This window comes from Schistocerca americana, chromosome 11, assembly GCF_021461395.2.
Source record: "Schistocerca americana isolate TAMUIC-IGC-003095 chromosome 11, iqSchAmer2.1, whole genome shotgun sequence".
Lineage (NCBI taxonomy): Eukaryota > Metazoa > Arthropoda > Insecta > Orthoptera > Acrididae > Schistocerca > Schistocerca americana.
In genome coordinates this window covers 33,099,535-33,119,506 of record NC_060129.1, presented here as the reverse complement: position 1 = coordinate 33,119,506, position 19,972 = coordinate 33,099,535, and the positions used below count along the sequence as shown (strand labels likewise).

Sequence of the window (19,972 nt, the reverse complement as noted above, 5' to 3'; positions counted from 1 at the left end):
CCGTCTTTTTATAAGCTGGAGAATGCGAACATGAGCCCTTCCAAAGCTATTAACTGTGCTAGGGAAGAGTGTCACTTACGTCACTGTAGAGCTTGTCGATGCTCTTTAATGGCCTATAAAGAACAAGGGATCGTTAATTCTGTCAAAGAAATGACTGTTCTAGTGACCTGCTCAACTACCACATTGATGGTACCATGTGATGGAGTTTCAGTGGGGACAGCAGAGGTGAAAGCTTCCAGTCTGCATTGTGTAAAGACCATCTTGGTAGACATCTGGGGGGAATGGTGCTGGGGGAGTGACAGGAAGATGGGGAAGTGGTCACTACCACACAAGGCATCATGGGCTCTCCAGTGGACAGATGGGAGAAGTCCTGGGATGCAGAGGGATGAAGCAATGGCCGAGTAAGTGCCATGAGCCACACTGAAACGTGTAGGGGCCCCTAGTATTTAAGAGGCAGAGGTCGAGTTTCGACATCTCTAACTTGACCAGTAAGCATAGTGCCACCCCACAAGGGGTTATGGACGATAAAATCTCCCATAAGTAGGAAAGGTTTAGGGAGTTGATGAGTCAGTGCAGCCACTGCTTTCAGGGGTACTGCACCATCCGGATGATGATATATGTTGCAGGCAGTTATTTCCTGCTTTGTCCTTATCCTGACAGCCACAGTTTCAAGAGTGGTTTGAAGGGGCACAGGTTAACTGCATACTGAGTTCAGACCATAGACAAGAACTCCACCTGACGCACTATTATAGTTGCTACAGTTCTTGTAATACCCCCTATAGCCATGAAGGGCAGGGGTCCGCATTGCCAGGAACCAGATTTCCTGGAGGGCAATACAGAAAGCAGGTGTAAACCTAAACATTTGCTGTAGCTCAGTCGGGTGGTGGAAAAAGCCGCTGCTGTTCCACTGGAGGAAGAGGTCATTGTGAGGCTGGGAAGGCATGAAGCATGCAAGGAGGCAGGTTACACATCAGCATCATCTGCTACCACCGATTGAGTATTTGTATCCATTCCTATTGTGGATGAGGCATCAAGTGAGATCCAGGTCGTCAGTAGATGCTGAGATCTCCACCTCATCCACAGGTGTAGAACTGGTAGCTAGTAGTGGTGTTGAGGCCACCTGAGGGTTCTTTCTCTTAGCAGACTTCTTTTTTTTTTTTTTTTTTTTTTTTTTTTGTTTGCCCTCTCACTTCTCGTTAGGGGCTTGCTGAGAGGACTTCTCTGAAGTAGCTTCAGGCATGGGGGAAGACCGTGCAGCTCTTTCACCAGCAGCTTTTGGCTCCTTTAGCCACTGGCGAGTGTCCGCTGTGGCATTAGTGGAGACCTTGGGAGAGAGAGTCCCAAGCGACCGCTTCCACACGAGATGGGCCAGAGGAGGCTGTTGCTTCTCTGGCTGGTGGGTGGGGACTGATGTCCCCTGCATTTGGGGAGGAGGGGGGGCTTGCTCCTAAACTAGGTACTTGTGATGGCGATGGTAATGTAGCTGCAGCATATGTCGACGTCAACCATATGGGTTGTAATCGTTCAAATTTACATTCAGCTTCTTGGTAAGTCAATCTGTCCAGGGTCTTGTACTTCATGATTTTCCACTTCTTTTGGAGTGATCAGCGAGGGTCCTCAGTATATTTTACACAGTATAAGATGCTGCAGGCTATAGGGTACACATTCATACTTAAGCACTTTTTAAAAAGTAACATTTTTTCAATTTGTAATATTAGATTGCAAAGCCAGGCTAACAACAATTCTGTGTATAGAACTGCACTGACCTAAAGACCCCTGAATATCAAAATTGAACTTCTCCTTCATAACGACTGTCTTCTTCATATAAGAGATGGTCTTCACTGCCCACCAGAACATAACCTATGCAGTACTTCTTGAAAGATTTGACCAAAATGTCTTCTCTTACAGTAGACAACAACTTTTTTCCAGTGACACACTGGTGTGATTGTAGGTCCTTTCAATGCTCTCTCTGGTGTAAGTCCTTGTTGGGTTTCGTCTGTAGCATGTCAACTGAATTTGGTCAGAAAATACGCCAGAGCAGAAGTGAGCTGCAACAGTGCCAGCTGCAGGTGGGTGGGAGTATTACATGCTGCAAAGCAATACACAACCAACTGGTGTTGCGAAGCTGAGTCAGTTGGGCGTGATACAGCAACAGCCAACGCTGGAGTGCATTAGCAGAAGGTCAGGAGCCTTTCCTCACCTGCCACCAGTTGTGTTTAAAATATTTGCCTGAAGCCCTAAATGAACATAGTCTGGAACGAATAAACATTCAGCTATTTGTGTACTAAATGATTCTTGTCTCAATATCAGAGCGAACAACACCCACAAACCTGTGACACCCAGAGTGACATCCTAGAATGCACTATGGGGTCTGCCGTTTGACCACTACACAGGGAAGCCTGCTGTGAGGCACAAGGGAGCTGGCCGCTCACTGGAGGAAGTTTACGGCCATCATCAGCTGCATCGCTGTCGCAGCCAGAGTGACTGCTGACAGCAACACTGAGTGACCCCATATTCAGCCTTGCTCCTTGACCTGTCAGCAATGACAGATGTCTACTATTTCACTTAAGAGGCAACTGGGAGCCTCTACCTAGCTGTTCCTGATTTACTACAGCTGAGGGCTGGAAAAAAGAAATTAATTAAACATATCTACAGTCGCCCTGACACCTCATTTCACCCTCCACATGTGACAATCCAAGGGTCATGCAACATTGATGTCAGAACTTTGCCATCACTTCTTTTAGCAATGTTTGAACTTACACCCTATGTTACAGTGAAGTAAAGAAAAAGAAAATCCTTATATTTTGGTCATAGAAAACCCATCTGACAGTCATGAATTTTATAACGTAGATTTTATTGCGAATAGAGAACCAGTGGATTTTTCTACTCTTAGAGGTAATGGAAGGTATGACTAGTTAGTGACTGTTAGATGTGCACAGTGCAACCTCAAGGGTCATAAGTGCAATGTATGAAATCACTTCTAGGAAAATGTTACACATGTAATCATTTGGGCCATACGGCTAGGCAGTGCTGGGAGACAATATGGCTCATAATTACATGTAAGAATTAAGTTAACGTATTTTGTCTTCTTGTATTGTGAATGTTAGTTCTCGAAGTGAGTGTTGTCAAGGACAAAGCTTGAATAGAACCAGAGACACAATATGTACCACAATCAGAAGTAGTATGCATATTGTTCGAGAAGGTAACAGAATTACCAGCAGAAAATAAGGAATTTTGTGGGTTGACAGGATCACGATCATTCAACGCAGTGTAAATTTGTCAGACAAAAGTTTAATTGGTCCTTGTCATGGTAAAACAACCGACAATGAGCATGTCTTCACCTTCAATATCTGGCTAAGATGCACGGTTGGTCTAATGAAGTATTATTGACTGTTACAAAACTGATACTAACAAAGGAAGTAAAAACATATTTAGGGTATACAGGGGCTGTGAAGGGAGCCACAATATTCGTAGAATTTAAAGAAGGGTTAATTCTAAGATATATGGATCAAAATAGTGCCAGACACTATAGGGAACAATTCACAGCAATAACTAAGAGAAATAAAGAAACTGTGGAAGAATTTGCAGATAGGATAAGGAAAATCAATGGACATACTTGTGCATTGGGGCAGGATGCTGAAGTTAATGACATTATTTTGCAAGAAGCATAGCAGAGGGTCTTCAAAGCTTTTTTAAAGAGGGCTGCATGCAGAAATGTCAGAATGTGTGTGGACAGGGTGTCTGACAGATTTGCGCACAGCAGTGCGGTAACTAAAGTGTGTGAGGAGATCAATTTGTCTACTGGAATACAGGGCAAATGGACACTGTTTGCAGCTAATATAAAACATTTCAAGTTTCGACAAACAGGCCATGTAAGGACGAAGTGTTGTCAGCCTCAGGGTGATGTGAATAAAGAAAGAAGAAGTAACAGTTTTAAAAGTAGAGGAGCAGGTAGAAATAAGGTATTGAACACTAGCTGGGACCCCTGGTCCATCTATGGTCTTCCCAGTAAGACTAGATACAAAATTGTATGCAGATGTGGATGCCATAAGATCTGTATGGGATAAGAAGAATAGGAACAAAAATGATTCCATGATATCATTGGACACAGGGGAGAATGTTTCAGTCACCAGTAGTGATCTGGTGAAATGTACGCAATTGGACCCACCACAGTACAGACTGCATGGAGTGGGAATAAAGACATCATCACACCATTAGGACTGTGGACACAGGCATCCACCTGAATATGGCTTAATTTAAACAATGACTAGAGATTGTGTCACATTCAATTGAGGGGTACAACATGATACTGGATTAGATTTCCTTATCAGCATTGTGCCATACTCAACTTCCAGCTACATAGGGTGGAACATGGCAGAAAAATGCTTCAGTTAGGTTAAGTCATGATAGAGAGGTGGCAAGAAGAGTCTATTGTGAAAGATGAACCAATTAAACCATGAAAACTATACTAAGACTCGATTCGCATGATTATGTATCTAAGGGTACTAGGAAATTTCTTTGGGTCAGTGTCGAGTCCAGCTTGCCGGCAGGAATTTTGTGTGTGATGGAACCATTAGAAGAGAATTAAGTATTAGATCAGGTGGGTTGTTTATTTAACAGACACATCATGCCCATACCTGTTTCTGCGTTCCATTTCAGCACAGAGGGCACATGATTAACACACCAGTTGTTAATCTCCAATATGAATATCTTGCAGGAAGAAGAATGGAACATATGGGGTGTCAGCCACAGAGAATTGCCAGACATCACTGAAACTGTATGAGGAGCAAAAGTGAAGCATCTAGATGGAAGCAAGAGCAAACAGATGACAAATGACAAAACTACTTTTGGAATTCAATGGTTTATTTTTTCCAAAAGGACCATTATCAGGTATGCATATTGCACAACACTGCATACCATTATGAAATGAGTCATCAGTCTACCACAAACCATACAGAAGAGCTACCAACTTTCACCCAATTTTGAAGTTGTAAATCGATCAACAGCTGAAAGATGGAATACTTGAAGAATGTGATGTCGACAGTGGGCACGAATATTTGTGCCAAAAATATAGGTTTGGTTTGATTACAGACACCTAAATGAGAAAACCATAATGGATGCCTACCGTTTCCCAAACATCACAGAAACTATGGATCATTTAGAGCCATCCTAATATTTTTCAACAATGGATTTGCAGAGTGAGTATCACCAGATAGAGCCTGTATCACGGGACTGACACAAAACAGCATTTCTGGAACCATGGGGACACTACCAAATCAGAAGGATGCCATCCTCATTAAAAAATGCACCTGTATAACATTTCAGAGATTGTTGGACACAATTCTCAGAAGTTTGAAGCCATGGAAATGCTGTATATTTTGATGGAATAATCGTCTATGGAAGTGACAGCAGACAGTATATGCAGTGCTTAAGGGAAGTATTCCTAAGGTTAGTTAAAGGGTGTGTGGATACTGCCAAAAGGTTGACAATTGTTAGAAGAAGGGTACTAAATTTGTTTGGTCAGAACAGTGCCAGCATGCTTTTGAGGAGCTAAAAGATGCTTAAACATTGAGTCCAATTGTAGCATTTCCAGATTTTAATACAGAATTTGTTTTATTATGTGATGCGTAAACTCATGCACCAGCCTGTCTCTTGTCAGAAGAGGTAGAATGTGTAGAACATCCAGTAGCTTACGCTCAAGGCAACTGAATTCTGAAGAATGAAATTATTCCACAATGGAGAATAGGAAGTTAACCTTATTTATGGACTTTCATACTTCAAATTTTATCTGTACAGTAAAACATTCTGAGTAATAACAGATCATATGGTATTAAAATAGTTGTTGGGGTTAAAGAATCCTTCCAAATAGGATGACATGATGGGCAGCAAGGCTAAGCGAATTTGATTTTGAACTTATTCATAAAACTGAGAAGAAGCATGGGAATGCAGGTAGCTGAAGTAGAAAACCAGCAGTATTACATATTACTCAGAATATCGAAGAACTACAAATCCAAGTAGAAGTCTTAGAGAGGGAAGTAGTTATTAAAATGGTTGCAGTCCGTAGAAGATAGTGTTCCAGCTAGGGGTAAATTTGTTGCAAGAAGGGAAGTATTTAAAGGGTCTAAGGACAGTACAGAAGGAACTATCGCTGAAGTTGAGGTTAGTTTCAGAACCTGAGCACAAAGGCTTGCCCTTTAATTTGGAGTAGCCACAGCATCATTGAGAACTGATGGAAGAAAAGTTTCTATTTCCATTTCTGTAACAGTAGCAGGGAAACAAGAACATCATGAGTGCTACATAATTCATGCATAACTCGTCACAAGGGGAACACTGAAGAAATTTGTAAGAGTAAAAACTCACCGACTGTCATTAACTGTAAAAGATGAAGGAAGATATGTAGAAATGGAGGAAGCAAAGTTACAAAAATGCCACCGAGAGAAAATCATAGTCTGTCTGCGTATGGTAATATGAGTGGGGCAGGATTCCTGTGCAGTGAAAATTGATAATGGGAGAAAGAAGGAAAGAGAATACAATTAAAATGTGGTCCAGCCAGAATTGTACTTTCAGCATGTCGAGGCACATGGGCTTTGTCAAGATGGTAGTAGCAGCTAGTTGTTACAAGAAGTGGAGGGGTACATCAGCAACGAGGGTAGAATGAAAGGTGAATGCTTTCTTATTAAATGGAACAGCGTCCAAAGTAATGGGGCCTACTTTCTGCCTGTCCATCATGATTGCAGGGATAACTCACTTGAGCATTTCCCAGCCACATTTGTAATGGCCAGAAGAGCCCATGGAAGTGCCACCTGCCGCAAACCACCCAGCTTAAATCAAACTCTAGGGCCAGAACTAATGTAATCTGTAAACACACTTCTGAACTGGACGGAGGGACCAATCTCCCTGGAAACGTTATTGCAACATGTAAATTCATATTGTGAAAATCAGCACCAGAATGAGACAACACTCACCATTGTCATACCAACCACTGCAGCGGCACTTATTCTGCTGAGCCTGGAGTACTTCTGGTACACAAAAGACAAAGAACACGACCGAGTTCGGACCCAGCCATAGTTCAGGTTCCACTGCGTTGGATAACCCAAGCATAAAAGCAGCAGAATGCACAGTGATATAGTATGAAGAATAATCAATTTATTTTCGCTTTTAAGTGAGACGTATAGAGTTGGAAAAAATTGTGCAAGAAGCATAGTAATGAAATTAGTACCATGGTGTTTGAGTCAAGGTGCAGGGCAAGGGGCCCTATGGAAATTTATGAGATTCAGTGAAAGGGTTAAGGTAACTAATTGTTAGAACAATACATAAGTGGCGAAATAAGGCCGGAAATACTTGTCGCCAGTAACTCTGTTTTAATGGGTAGTATAGTTTGGTCAATCCGAGAGACAGAGTCTTGACAAAAAGGTCAATGTAGCGTATTGACCATAATTGGTCAAAAAATATGCTAGAGCAGAAGAACAGCCAGCTGCACATGGGTGACAGTGTTATGCATTGAAAAGCAAAACATGGCCAACTTGCTTTGCAAAGCAGAGCCAGCTGGGCATAGTATAGCAACAGCCAATGCTGCAACATGCTAGTGGAAAGACGGAAGTTTTTCATCACTTGCCACCAGATTAGCATTTACAATACATGCCTTAAACACTAAACAAACAATCTGAAGTGTAGAAGTACTAAGCAGTTCGTATGATACTTGTCCCACTATCACAGCCAACACCACACACCTGTGACACCCACAGTGACATCCTGGAATGCAGCATGGAGTCCACCATTCAAACACAAGACAGGGCAGGCTGCCCTTAGTCACAAGCAAGCTGCCTGCTCACTCTTGACATTGCCTTCTATGAAGATCTGTCAGAGGTAGACATACAGCAGGTCTCCAACAATAAAGGCCACTCTGCCAAAGCCATCTGCACACAGTTTACCTTGATACAACACATCCAGTGGATGCTGCAGGCTTATTTGCCAGCTACCGTGCAGTACAAAGGCAGTCTGTTGTGACCTTACAGCAAAATAAAAGTGCTCTCTTCAGAAGTCACATGTGGTCAACCCTGCCCTGGACTTTGGGATACAGTTTCAGTCTCTATGAACTGTCATTACTTCCAAGAAACAACAGCACAATTCACACTAAGCCATCAGGCCACATCAATTTTTGACTGTCCTGCTTCCTTTCTTTCTATGGCCCTCCAATGCCAAATCTAGTAGGCATTTTCTCTGTGTCAAACTGCACTGTCTGTAGCTGTGTACATGGTGATTGTGAATGTGAGGTTACCCAACAAACACTACCTCATTTCATACGTCCCCTGACATCATTGGCAAAGTTGTCAGTTGACCGGAATGCCATCTTCCATGCAGAAAACGATCATATGGACATCTGGTTACAGTTTGTGGGATTGTATTGTGAATGAAACACAGGATGGGGAAGTAGTAGTTTGTTGCTTTAATTCTGGATATAAGATTAGTTTAGGCCATTTTGCATTCAGTCCTAAATTGGCACATGTAGTCTTACTCATTTTTTCAGTTCTTCCTTACTGGCAAGCCAATCATGAATGGCTCTTTCTGTTGGAGGAGGACCAAAATGCCACTCAGCTGCTCTGTTTCCATATTGGTCTGCATATGTTATTATCTTCAATTTATAGCCCACATCATATGAAACCCCTATTTTTTTCATTAATAAACTACTAAAGAAAATACTCTTCTGTTATCAATAATACAAATCACTTTCAGTTCAAGTTCACTGGCACTGTAGACTGCTGTGAAACATCATAGGCTTGACAGTGTTCTAGGTTTGTGATGGCGGGGCAGGAGGGGGACAGTGTTAACAAGCTTGTTAAGCTCTACAGCTCACATTCATTGCATCGGTGCACTGCTGCTGCCAGTTGAATCGTGTTGCCAGATAGTTATAGGTTGCCCACAGCATTGAATATATGGCCTTCTTTAAGCCTTGCAGGAATTTTAAAACAAACACAGGACATTTTAAAATTAATTTTGAGTATAAGACACACCCGAATGATGTAAGAATTTTTTTAAGAAAAAAGTGTGTCGTAGTCCATAAAACATTGTATGCTTTTGTTCTGTATAAAATATAAAGTCAAATTGGTGATGTTTCCTTGTGAGTAACACACTTTAGGTCTCAGTGACCTGCCCTTCTTTCCTAACCTTCCTGTATCTGTTACTAACTCTTTCCAGATGAAGGAAATAATAATTCCAAAAGCTAGGGAAGTTCCTTGTACCTTTGTGTGCATGTATTGTCAGTACTAGCTATTTCAACTCCTGAAGTTAAGTGAAGACCAGCTATTTTGTCTGACAAATTTGTAGTTTTGAGCCAATCCAAAATGTGAACACGAGAGTAAAATATAATTTTCTGAACCTTATCTGTGTTTTTGCATCAAGGTTTATCTGTAGTATCTATTTTCCTGTCTGAAGAGCAACAATGTAAAAAATGGCCCACATCTTTTTTTTGAAAGTTACAAGTAGAGGTTACAATGATATGAAGAATCTTCACATTACATACCTGATGTACTGATCAGTATGACAATTCCTGTGTGCTGATTTGAACTGCGTAGACCATGTTACAAAATACAGTTTGTTTGGCTACAGTGTTAGAGGCATTTTAAGTTTAAATTCATCATGTTTGCTGCCAGATATGGAACTAAAAATACTGATTAAGTTGTGATATCCAAAGAAGAATTTAACATCAAGGATTCTTACTACACAGAAGGTAGGTCAGGAAGAATGTTTAAATTTTTTGTTAAGTAACTTTAACCTAAACAATTTAAAAAAGATGTGCTGTAAAGCAAAGAATTTATGGCGGAATTATTTTGTGGATGAAACAATAAAAGTTTCATTTACTGAATAATTTACATAGTAATACATCTGTATCTGAAGGCTGGTGCGTTGTTACACATTATTATTACTAGCTTTCTGTTAAAGATAATGGATAGTAAATTTGAGAGAGAGAGAGAGAGAGAAATTTTGCAAAACTGTAAGCAAATCAATTACAATTGGTTCAGTGTAGAGAAAAAGACAAGCAAATATCACAAGACTTCAGAAGAAAGGGAAGAGAACAACTTCGCAAATGTCTAGATTTAAAATAAAGGTAAAGAGGAAAGAGTTGTGAAGAGTATGTACAAGCAATGTAAATGCACAACCACTCATGTCACTGGAGTGTAATCATCAGAACCCTATTTACGTTCATACTAATCCCCATAAACTTTAGGAAAAGCAGTGAAAAGATTGAAATAACTACATCCAGAGAGCCCAACATGGAAATATGCAGTAACAAACAAATTAATTGTTCCAGTGGAACAACTTCCATTATGTTTAAGCACACATTAACAACACAAACTGGATAACAAGGTTTCAGAAAAAAAAGAAGCAAACAGTTGATTTTTTTTACAACAGGGATGACAATCTGTCAAGCACCTGACAGATTATTTAAAGATCAGAAGACAAAGATGCACAGAGTTTTCCAAAAAGTACTACATGGTATTTTCAGCTCAGGGAGCTTATAAGCAATTTTAGACAGATACAGAAATAGGAAAAATAAAAAATACTTTCATTTATTACACATTTTGTTCGTTTTGAATACACCTCAATGTAAGTATGAAGGTATCATGCCAACTCTTATTATCTGGTGAATGCACTGAAAAGAGCATTTTTTTATGAGGTAAGGAGTTACTGGAACATGTAGTCTACCGATAATTCATGTGTACTACGAACTCATGTATAAAGTGTAAAAACTGTAACTCCTAAACTTCACTCCACATTAAAGAATGAAGTTGACTGACAAACAAGTAAAATGGAAAAAAATGGATTGATGTTGACAAGCAACAAAAATATGCAGAAGTTAATGGTAGCATCACTGACGTAGTGTCAGAAATTTATAAGGAAATTTTATATTTAATATTTCACTGCTTCATAGAAAACTCACTATCTGCTGAATTGGGGATATGTGCAAAATGGATTTCTCAAATCTGGAAATCTACAGACTGACTTTGTAGATAGTGTGTCTATGATTAACGAAGACCAAAGTCAAAATGCTCATTCATAACATGAATTAGTACAGGCTTTGCAGCCTGGATGCTGCAGGAACATTTTATCATGCCATCATCACTAATGAGATCTAACACATGAAACAGTTTCTGTTGCTGTGTTCTCATATAAATAATATCTGATGTAAATAAGAAGATTTCACATGTAACAAAATTTGACAATTCGTTGAGATGGCTGTACTTCTTCTATATTTGAAAAAAAAAAAAAAAGTACACATTATCCAGTTTGTGTTCAAAAGTATTTAAACTGGAAATGGACTGTTATTCTTTGCTGCGTGACATGGTAAAGTCGTCATGGATGCTATTTGTGGTACAATGAGGAGAGGAGTGTGGAACCAGATGAAACACAGAAAATGGTATGCTGGCTGAGCTACAGATTTTTATAAATGGCACAAACTCAGATTCAAGTAAAAACCATATTTTATGGTACTGGAAGATGGTTTCTGGACAACCGAGTGAGTGTAACTCGCATAAAGGTCAAATGTTTTTGCTCATATTCAAAACGTTTTTGCTCATATTCAAAACTATTATTATTTTTTACCTTAAGCTATCATAATATTGTTGTCACAACAACCATGAAGCTTGAAAAAACCAAACATCTTCTCGTAACTAACGATGCAACCCATCAAAGATGTGCTTGGTATTCAGAGGTGGAAAATGATTCTTGCGGGGATCAAATGCTGCAGACGAAGACACTATAGCAACAGATGCTGTCAAGAATGTGCATATTGATCTGATAAATCCTGGACTGTTTGTCATTGTAGAAATTTTAAATGAGAGAGGTATAAAACAATTTCTATGGCATCTCTGAAAATGCAGAACCTATGGTAATGTTTTTGAAACCCATTCCAAAGGCTACAATTTTTTCACAAAATACAAAAGTGACAGCTTTTTTTTTAGAACTGAACAAATTTGAACATTAATAAATTAACCAATGATCATTTAAAAAGCATCAGATATTACTTATGTCTTTATAATTGGGGCCTATGACTGTGTTGCAAGATGAATTTTTTTTTATCTTTTTTTTTTCTAAGAAGAAAATGTAATATAATGAAAAACCGAAAGACTCATGTATTTAAATCGTATGATTTATGTATAGTTTTAGTTTTTTTGAGTATCAAAAATTGCATTATGACTAATGCTATTTGTGTGAGCTATGTATAGAATCTATGGTGTCCCAAATGCAATTAGTTTTTGACTTTTATCTTCAAGATTTCAAGTTTTAGATTCAATTATTGCATGCCTAATTTAACATATTCCTTACGTATTTGGATTTTAAAGGAAGGGTGCAATTCAAATAATTTCTGATTTAAACATAATTTTAAGAAATTCTTTCAGAAGCTATCTTTAATTCCTCACGGCCAATTGTGTGAACCCATTATCAATCATTTAGAAAAGGAACTGTTACTATAACAATGAATGAAACTCACTTTTTAAACATGTGATTCCCCAAGAGAAAACTTGGAATTGCTCTTTCCACAGCTGAATTGTACTTTCGATTCAACTACCATTTAATGAGTAACTATACTGTTGTATTCCATTAAGAAATAATTGCATCTCTATCCACTGCAACTACCAGGCCTACTGATCATACAACAAAATCAAATTATTTCCAACATCAATTGGTGGATATTTGGTAGTTCAGTTATTTCTACAATGAAGTAAACACATTTAGTTGATAACCTACAAAATATTTCAATGCACCCTATGGGTTGTTCATTAAAATTATTTTAACCGATACTTCACAACAAGAGTAATTAGCTTTTATGTTGGTTAACTGTCACAACACAGCTGACCCAAACACTACTCCTCAAATATTATGAGAATCAATAGTGGAGAGATTACATTAACCTCTCAACAGAGCCACATCATTTTACGACAAGAAATTAAGAATGTTCTGCCATTTACTCAGCCATAACCTTACTTGTAAATCAGAATCGTTTTGAGAAAATATTAAATTCTTTACAAACTTGACAACTAAAGACAATATGATTCATCATTGAAGACTTAGCACAAATCCATTGAGTTAACTGTGTTGCAAAAGATATGTACAATACCAATCCGTGTTTGCAACATCTGTATTCAGACACTGGGCTTAACAGACCACCTTTTGTTTTGAACATTATACATACTGGTTAGACAGTGATGAAAGGAAACACAGTTTACCAATAAAATGAAAAAAAGGTAAGGCATGTGTACCCATTTCCAGCAATTATTTGGTTGGTATATGGTTCATGGCATATTTACCTAATTGTAATATATAGCAGACACAAGAGACTTAAATAATCAACAAAATGTTCTCCTTCACTATTTACAGCAGTCCCCCAATGCTGGGATGACTTTTTCATTCTGTAACTGTACAAGGCACATAGAAGTGGAGAAAACTTATTGGCATCACATTAAAGCCTTAATCTTCCTTTACTCAGGGAAACTACAAGTGTTGTCATGTTAAATGAATTACACTTACAAGAACTGAATCTTAGCTTAGCAACAATAAACTGGGTCATAGTGATAAATGATACCTTGGGAGGAAAACTGAATACAGAATCGGGAAATAATACATATGATGTCCCACAGGGCTGACCTACATAAATGTTGTGCTAAAGCAACTGGAGATGCCTTCAAAATCTGCAATGCTTGCCGATAATTAGTACACTGATAATGGCCAAACACATTCATACTAGAAACAGCCAGGAGAATAATGGAACATGCTTGCAACTGGTTTACAGGCAACAGCACAAAAATTCAACCTTTATACTTACAAAAACATACATCATGCAATTCCAAATTCAAATGACTTACAGATACAAGGAGATATCAATGACAGACACTGGATGAGGTTCCAAGAGTTAAGTTCTTAGGCATTCAGATCGATAATAAATTAAGGAGGCACCAGCATGAGAATGAGATAACCAAAAAGCTCATCTCTCTCTGCCCTGCAATTAATAAATGTTCCTCCTGAGTGTCTACATGCAGAAATGCTTCCCAGCACGCTTTCTCTCAGTCCTAGCCTATAGGATAATCTTATAGGACATGGCAGCAATGAACAAATTAGTATTTATCCTATACAAGCTTGTAGTAGGAATGTGATGTGAACACTTTGCATCTACATGTCACTATGGAACTCCCTATTGCCTTTTACATTAAATAACATTAATATTTTATTTATTTCTATTTGGCTTTCCCAGAAGATAATTCCAAAAACAAGTGAAAACTCCAAAAGATGCCATTGAAATTGCCTGTAGGTGAGTAATGCTGAGGGGATCAACTTGACAATTTTACCAATTTGTGGACCCCATTTCAATTGAAACCCAAGCAGACACCAAGGAATTGGATGCAGTATGTTTCATTTAGTGTGTGACCAGTAGTGTCTACTTCTTCTAGTAGTAGGCCATTTCTGATTGCTTTTCCATCTTATAAAATGAGTCTTCAAGGGATGACTTGAACTGGTAGCTGCAACATTAATAAGGGTAAAGTGCTGTGCAATATGGGCAGGAAGTTTGTTGGTAGTGATCGGGAGTTATTACTACACATAAGTAATGTGATGAACAGTTTGATGAGATTATCACTGAACTGAATCTGAAGAGGAGCAAATTCTGTAACAAATTGAAGAAAGTTGACAATGTTAGAAAACACATAGATGGTCAAAAAACCGAGGAGATGGGAAATTATCAGAAATATAATTTTTCATACGAATGGTATACCACTGCATTGGAACCAGCATTGATGAGCTAAAGGTTCTGCAGACCTGACCATGAAATTTGCTTCATCTCACAGTATGGTATCTTTTTTATTGGTGGGTGTTTGTGGCAGGCTCCACCTATGTGTACCAATAACACTGGATGAACTGTGATGCTACATGGGAACAGCATTGAGTTTCCTAAACTGACATGCTTGCAAATGCATGGATCAAGTCTATTGTCTGGATGCTTAAATGTGTAGAAAAGGATTTTGATATTTGTGATCAGTAAATGACGAATCTGGTCCTAAGCATAGCTGTGAAAAGTACCTTAATGTTTTATGTGCACACACACACACACACACACACAAAATGTGAGCAACATTAAAATCATATGGTTCCTTTGGAAAGAAAGGCTTTGCAGGCATGTATAAAAATAAAAATTTGACCCCAATTCTGTACCTTTGTAATAAATAAAGTTATAGTCTTGTGAAATCTGATGATTTTAAACATCCTTGAGGAATTGCTTATACAGGTATAACTTATTTCAGTGAAATATGATGATCTTAATTTGTCTTGATGGGTTGCACCTATTATTGAATGTTTCACAATGTTTTTCAGAAAATTAAATTTGCTTTCAACACTGTAATCTCTGCCCTGGCTAGAGATATGGTGTGAATGTTATTCATTTATTCATTCTTTAATTTACACATTGCATTCCATAAATGAAGACGTGGATGGATGTGGGACGAGCCACACTGCAAATCTTAAGGCAGAAGCTCCCACAGGGATTTATCTCTGTGAAGTGTAGTGACAACCAGCTATTTGTGACTAGTGCTAATCTACTCGCACGGCTAATTAAGGGAACTAGTAATAGCTTATTTTGTATGTATGTATATGTACATTTACTACTATGAAAAATATCATTGTTGCTCCTACTACATTGGTCAGCTACTTATTTTACCTAGAATTTCCACATACATCTATACTCCGCTATCCACTTAATGGCACATCACAAAGGGTACCCCATAACCCTGCTGGTGATTTCCATTCCCATTCCACTCACAAATATGAGTGAAAAAGACTGTATATGTGCCTCTCAATCAGCCCTGACTTCTCAAATTTCACCTTCATAGTCCTTATGTGCTGTGTATGTTGGAAACAACAAAATCGTTCACCAGTCAGCTTCAAATGGCAGTTCTCTAAATTTTCTCAATAGTGTTTCTAGAAAGAACATCACCTTCCCTCTGGGAATTCTCATTTGAGTTCCTGAAGGATCTCTGTTACACTCATGTGTTGTTTGAATCTACCAGTAACAGATGTAGCAGCCTGGCACTGAACTGCTTCTCCAACAAAGTATTAATTTGCTATCTTGCTAGCTTGCTCTAGCTTCTCATGCAATTACCTAATAAAATTCCCGATTCCACAATTACTACAGAATCTTGCTGGCCATGTGCCAGTATCAAAATGGTCAGCCCTATTTTTCTGCATCATTATTAAGCTCTTGCATTTTATGCTCCCGAGACCACAAAAGTTGCATGTCGGCTCTAGCTGACAGAGCTAAGATATTTACTGCACAACTGCATGTACTACTCAGCATCACTGTTATGGTCACACATCTTATTCATAGATTTCTCAGGTGCCTACCACTGTTTAATCTAAGTTACGTATTTTCAAAGTCGGTTGGTTGGTTTGTGGGATTAAAGGGACCAGACTGCTATGGTCATCGGTCCCTTTTTCCAAATACTAAAAACACCCACAGAGAATAAAAACGATTAACAGAATAGATCACAGACGACACAGAACAAGAGAAACTTAGACAAAGACCAGACAAAAAGGACTAAAATCACACAGAGTGTGACGGTGGTTGGACGACCATAGAAGTAAAAAGGAAAAGCCAACCACTTAGAAACACATTAAAAAATCAGTTTAAAATCATAGGCCAAAGGCCAGAATCAACACAAAACAATAAAATAAAACAGAAACACTCAGATTAAATGATAAAAACCCCCTGCCCGAATAAAACGTAAAACTAAGTCAGCCATAGCAGAGTCATCTGTTAAAAGGGCAGGGAGCGTGTCAGGCAGTGTGAACGGCAGCCTGAGCACAGCTAAAAGTGGACAGTCCAATAAAATGTGGACCACTGTCAAAACGGAGCCACAGCGACATGAAGGTGGGTCCTCACGTCGCAATAAGTGGGTGTGCGTCATCCATGTGTGCCCAATGCGCAGCCGGCAGAGGACAACAGACTCCTTGCGAGAGACCCACAAGGAGGAGTTCCACACACCGGTAGCTTCCTTGATGGCCCGAAGTTTGTTTCGTGAAGGCAGGGCGCGCCATTCAGTGTCCAAAAGGGCCAGAATTTTGCTGCGTAGGAACGCTCGCAAATCTGTCTCCGGGAGGCCAATGTGCAGAGATGGTGTACTCGTGGCCTCTTTCGCCAGGCGGTCAACATTTTCATTTCCGGGTATCCCAACATGGCCCGGGGTCCTAACACAGACCACAGAGCGGCCGCAATGCGCAAGAGTATGCAGGGACTCCTGGATAGCCATCACCAGACGAGAACGAGGAAAACACTGGTCGAGAGCTCGTAAGCCGCTCAGGGAATCACTACAGATCACGAAGGACTCACCTGACCAGGAGCGGATATACTCTAGGGTACGAAAGATGGCGACCAGCTCAGCAGTGTAAACGCTGCAGCCAGCCGTCAATGAACATTGTTCGGAATGGTCCCCTAGAGTAAGCGCATAACCGACACGACCAGCAACCATCGAGCCGTCAGTGTACGCAATGCCAGAGCCCTGATACATTGCAAGGAGGGAAAGAAAGCAGCAGCGGAAGGCCTCCAGAGGGACTGAGTCCTTCGGGCCCTGGGCCAAGTCGAGCCGAAGGCAAGGGCGAGGAACACACCATGGGGGTGTAGCAAAGTGGTCCGAAAAGGAGTTGGAACAGTGAAACCCCTAAGCCTGGAGAGAAGCTCTTTGACGCGGACTGCGATCATACAACCTGACCGGGGCCGACGTTCTGGCAGATGGACGACCGATTGCGGGAACAGGAGAAGGTAGTGCGGATGCCCGGGCATGCTAAAAACACGGGCAGCATAAGCGGCCAGCAAACATTGGCGCCGTAACCGCAGTGGAGGGACACCTGCCTCCACTAGTACGCTATCCACAGGGCTGGTACAGAAGGCACAAGTGGCAAGGCGTATCATGCTGTGTAGTATTGGGTTCAGCACCCCCAGCACAGATGGGGATGCTGAGCCATAAGCCAGGCTCCCATAATCCAGACGAGACTGGATTAACGCCTGGTAGAGCCGTAACAGGGTAGATCAGTCGGCGCCTCAGCTGGTATGGCTCAAGCATCTCAGAGCATTTAGATGCCTCCAACACGCCTGTTTAAGCTGCCGAATATGAGACAGCCAGGTCAACCGAGCATCAAAAACTACCCCCAAAAACCTGTGGATCTCCACCACAGCAAGGAGTTCGTCGGCAAGATAAAGCCACGGCTCAGGATGGACTGTTCGGCGCCGGCAGAAATGCATAACACGGGTCTTGGCAGCCGAAAACTAAAAGCCATGCGCTACAGCCCAAGACTGCGCCTTGCGGATAGCGCCCTGTAGCTGACGTTCAACAGCTGCAATGCCAGTAGAGCTGTAGTAAAGGCAGAAGTCGTCAGCATAGAGGGAAGGGGAGATAGAATTTCCCACCGCTGCAGCAAGCCACAGAAGAACCCCAAAAGTGCCCCACTTGTGACAGGATACTTTCCAGGACTGCATCAGACTCTGCATGGGGCTCTACAGCAGGGATACGACTTCCTCAAATCCTGCCCTGAAATGAGATCCATCCTTCATGAAATCCTCCCCACCCCACCAAGAGTGTCTTTCCACCGTCCACCTAACCTTCATAACCTGTTAGTTCATCCCTATGAAATCCCCAAACCACCTTCCCTACCCTCTGGCTCCTATCCTTGTAACCGCCCCTGGTCTAAAACCTGTCCCATGCACCCTCCCACCACCACCTACTCCAGTCCTGTAACCCGGAAGGTGTACACGATCAAAGGCAGAGCCACATGTGAAAGCACCCACGTGATTTACCAACTGACCTGCCTACACTGTGATGCATTCTATGTGGGAATGAGCAGCAACAAACTGTCCATTCGCATGAATGGACACAGGCAGACAGTGTTTGTTGGTAATGAGGATCACCCTATGGCTAAACATGCCTTGGTGCACGGCCAGCACATCTTGGCACAGTGTTACACCGTGCGGGTTATCTGGATACTTCCCACCAACACCAACCTATCCGAACTCCGGAGATGGGAACTTGCTCTTCAATATATCCTCTCTTCCCGTTACCCACCAGGCCTCAATCTCCGCTAATTTCAAGTTGCCGCCACTCATACATCACCTGTCATTCAACATCATCTTTGCCTCTGCACTTCTGCCTCGACTGACATCTCCGCCCAAACTTTTTGTCTTTAAATATGTCTGCATGTGTCTGTATGTGTGTGGATGGATATGCGTGTGTGTGCGAGTGTATACCCGTCCTTTTTTCCCCCAAAGTAAGTCTTTCCGCTCCCGGGATTGGAATGACTCCTTACCCTCTCTCTTAAAACCCACATCCTTTCGTCTTTCCCTCTCCTTCCCTCTTTCCTGATGAGGCAACAGTTTGTTGCGAAAGTTTGAATTTTGTGTGTATGTTTGTGTTTGTTTGTGTGTCTGTCGACCTGCCAGCGGTTTCGTCGGTAAGTGACATCATATTTGTTTTTTGAAAATTTTATAAGTAATAAAACAGGTACCACAGAAGCTGCCACAATATGTACAGGTTGTGGCCAACATATTGGGGCTGATCTAGAACCCACAAATTTCATCTCTGTTCTTTAAATCCCAAAAAAAATTTAGGGCAAACACAAGAATAACTATGATTCACACAAAAGATAAGAACAGCCAGCGTTCTTTTGAATTCTATTTATCAGAAGTTGTTGAAAGTAGGAATATTTCTCAAATTATCTACACTATTAGAACTTACACTCCATCTAAATGTGAATTTCGCGACCATCACAGACAACCATTATACAATGAAGTTGATAACAACAAGGGCTACTGAGAACAGGACTATACCAGCCACTAGTCCCCTTCCACTTCTATTGAAAACAGTCAGAATGCAAGAGGTGATATGAAAGTCAAGTGCAGGAGTACAAGAATACTCTACAATTACGAACAGCAACAAATTCC

At 40.6% G+C, this 19,972-nt stretch overlaps 1 protein-coding gene across 10 annotated transcripts in view; it reads right to left on the bottom strand.

Annotated features, from left to right (window-relative positions):
- LOC124553865 (zinc finger protein 708-like) overlaps window positions 1-19,972 on the bottom strand; it is a 151,002-nt gene that overhangs the window by 51,459 nt on the left and 79,571 nt on the right. The window lies entirely within an intron of this gene.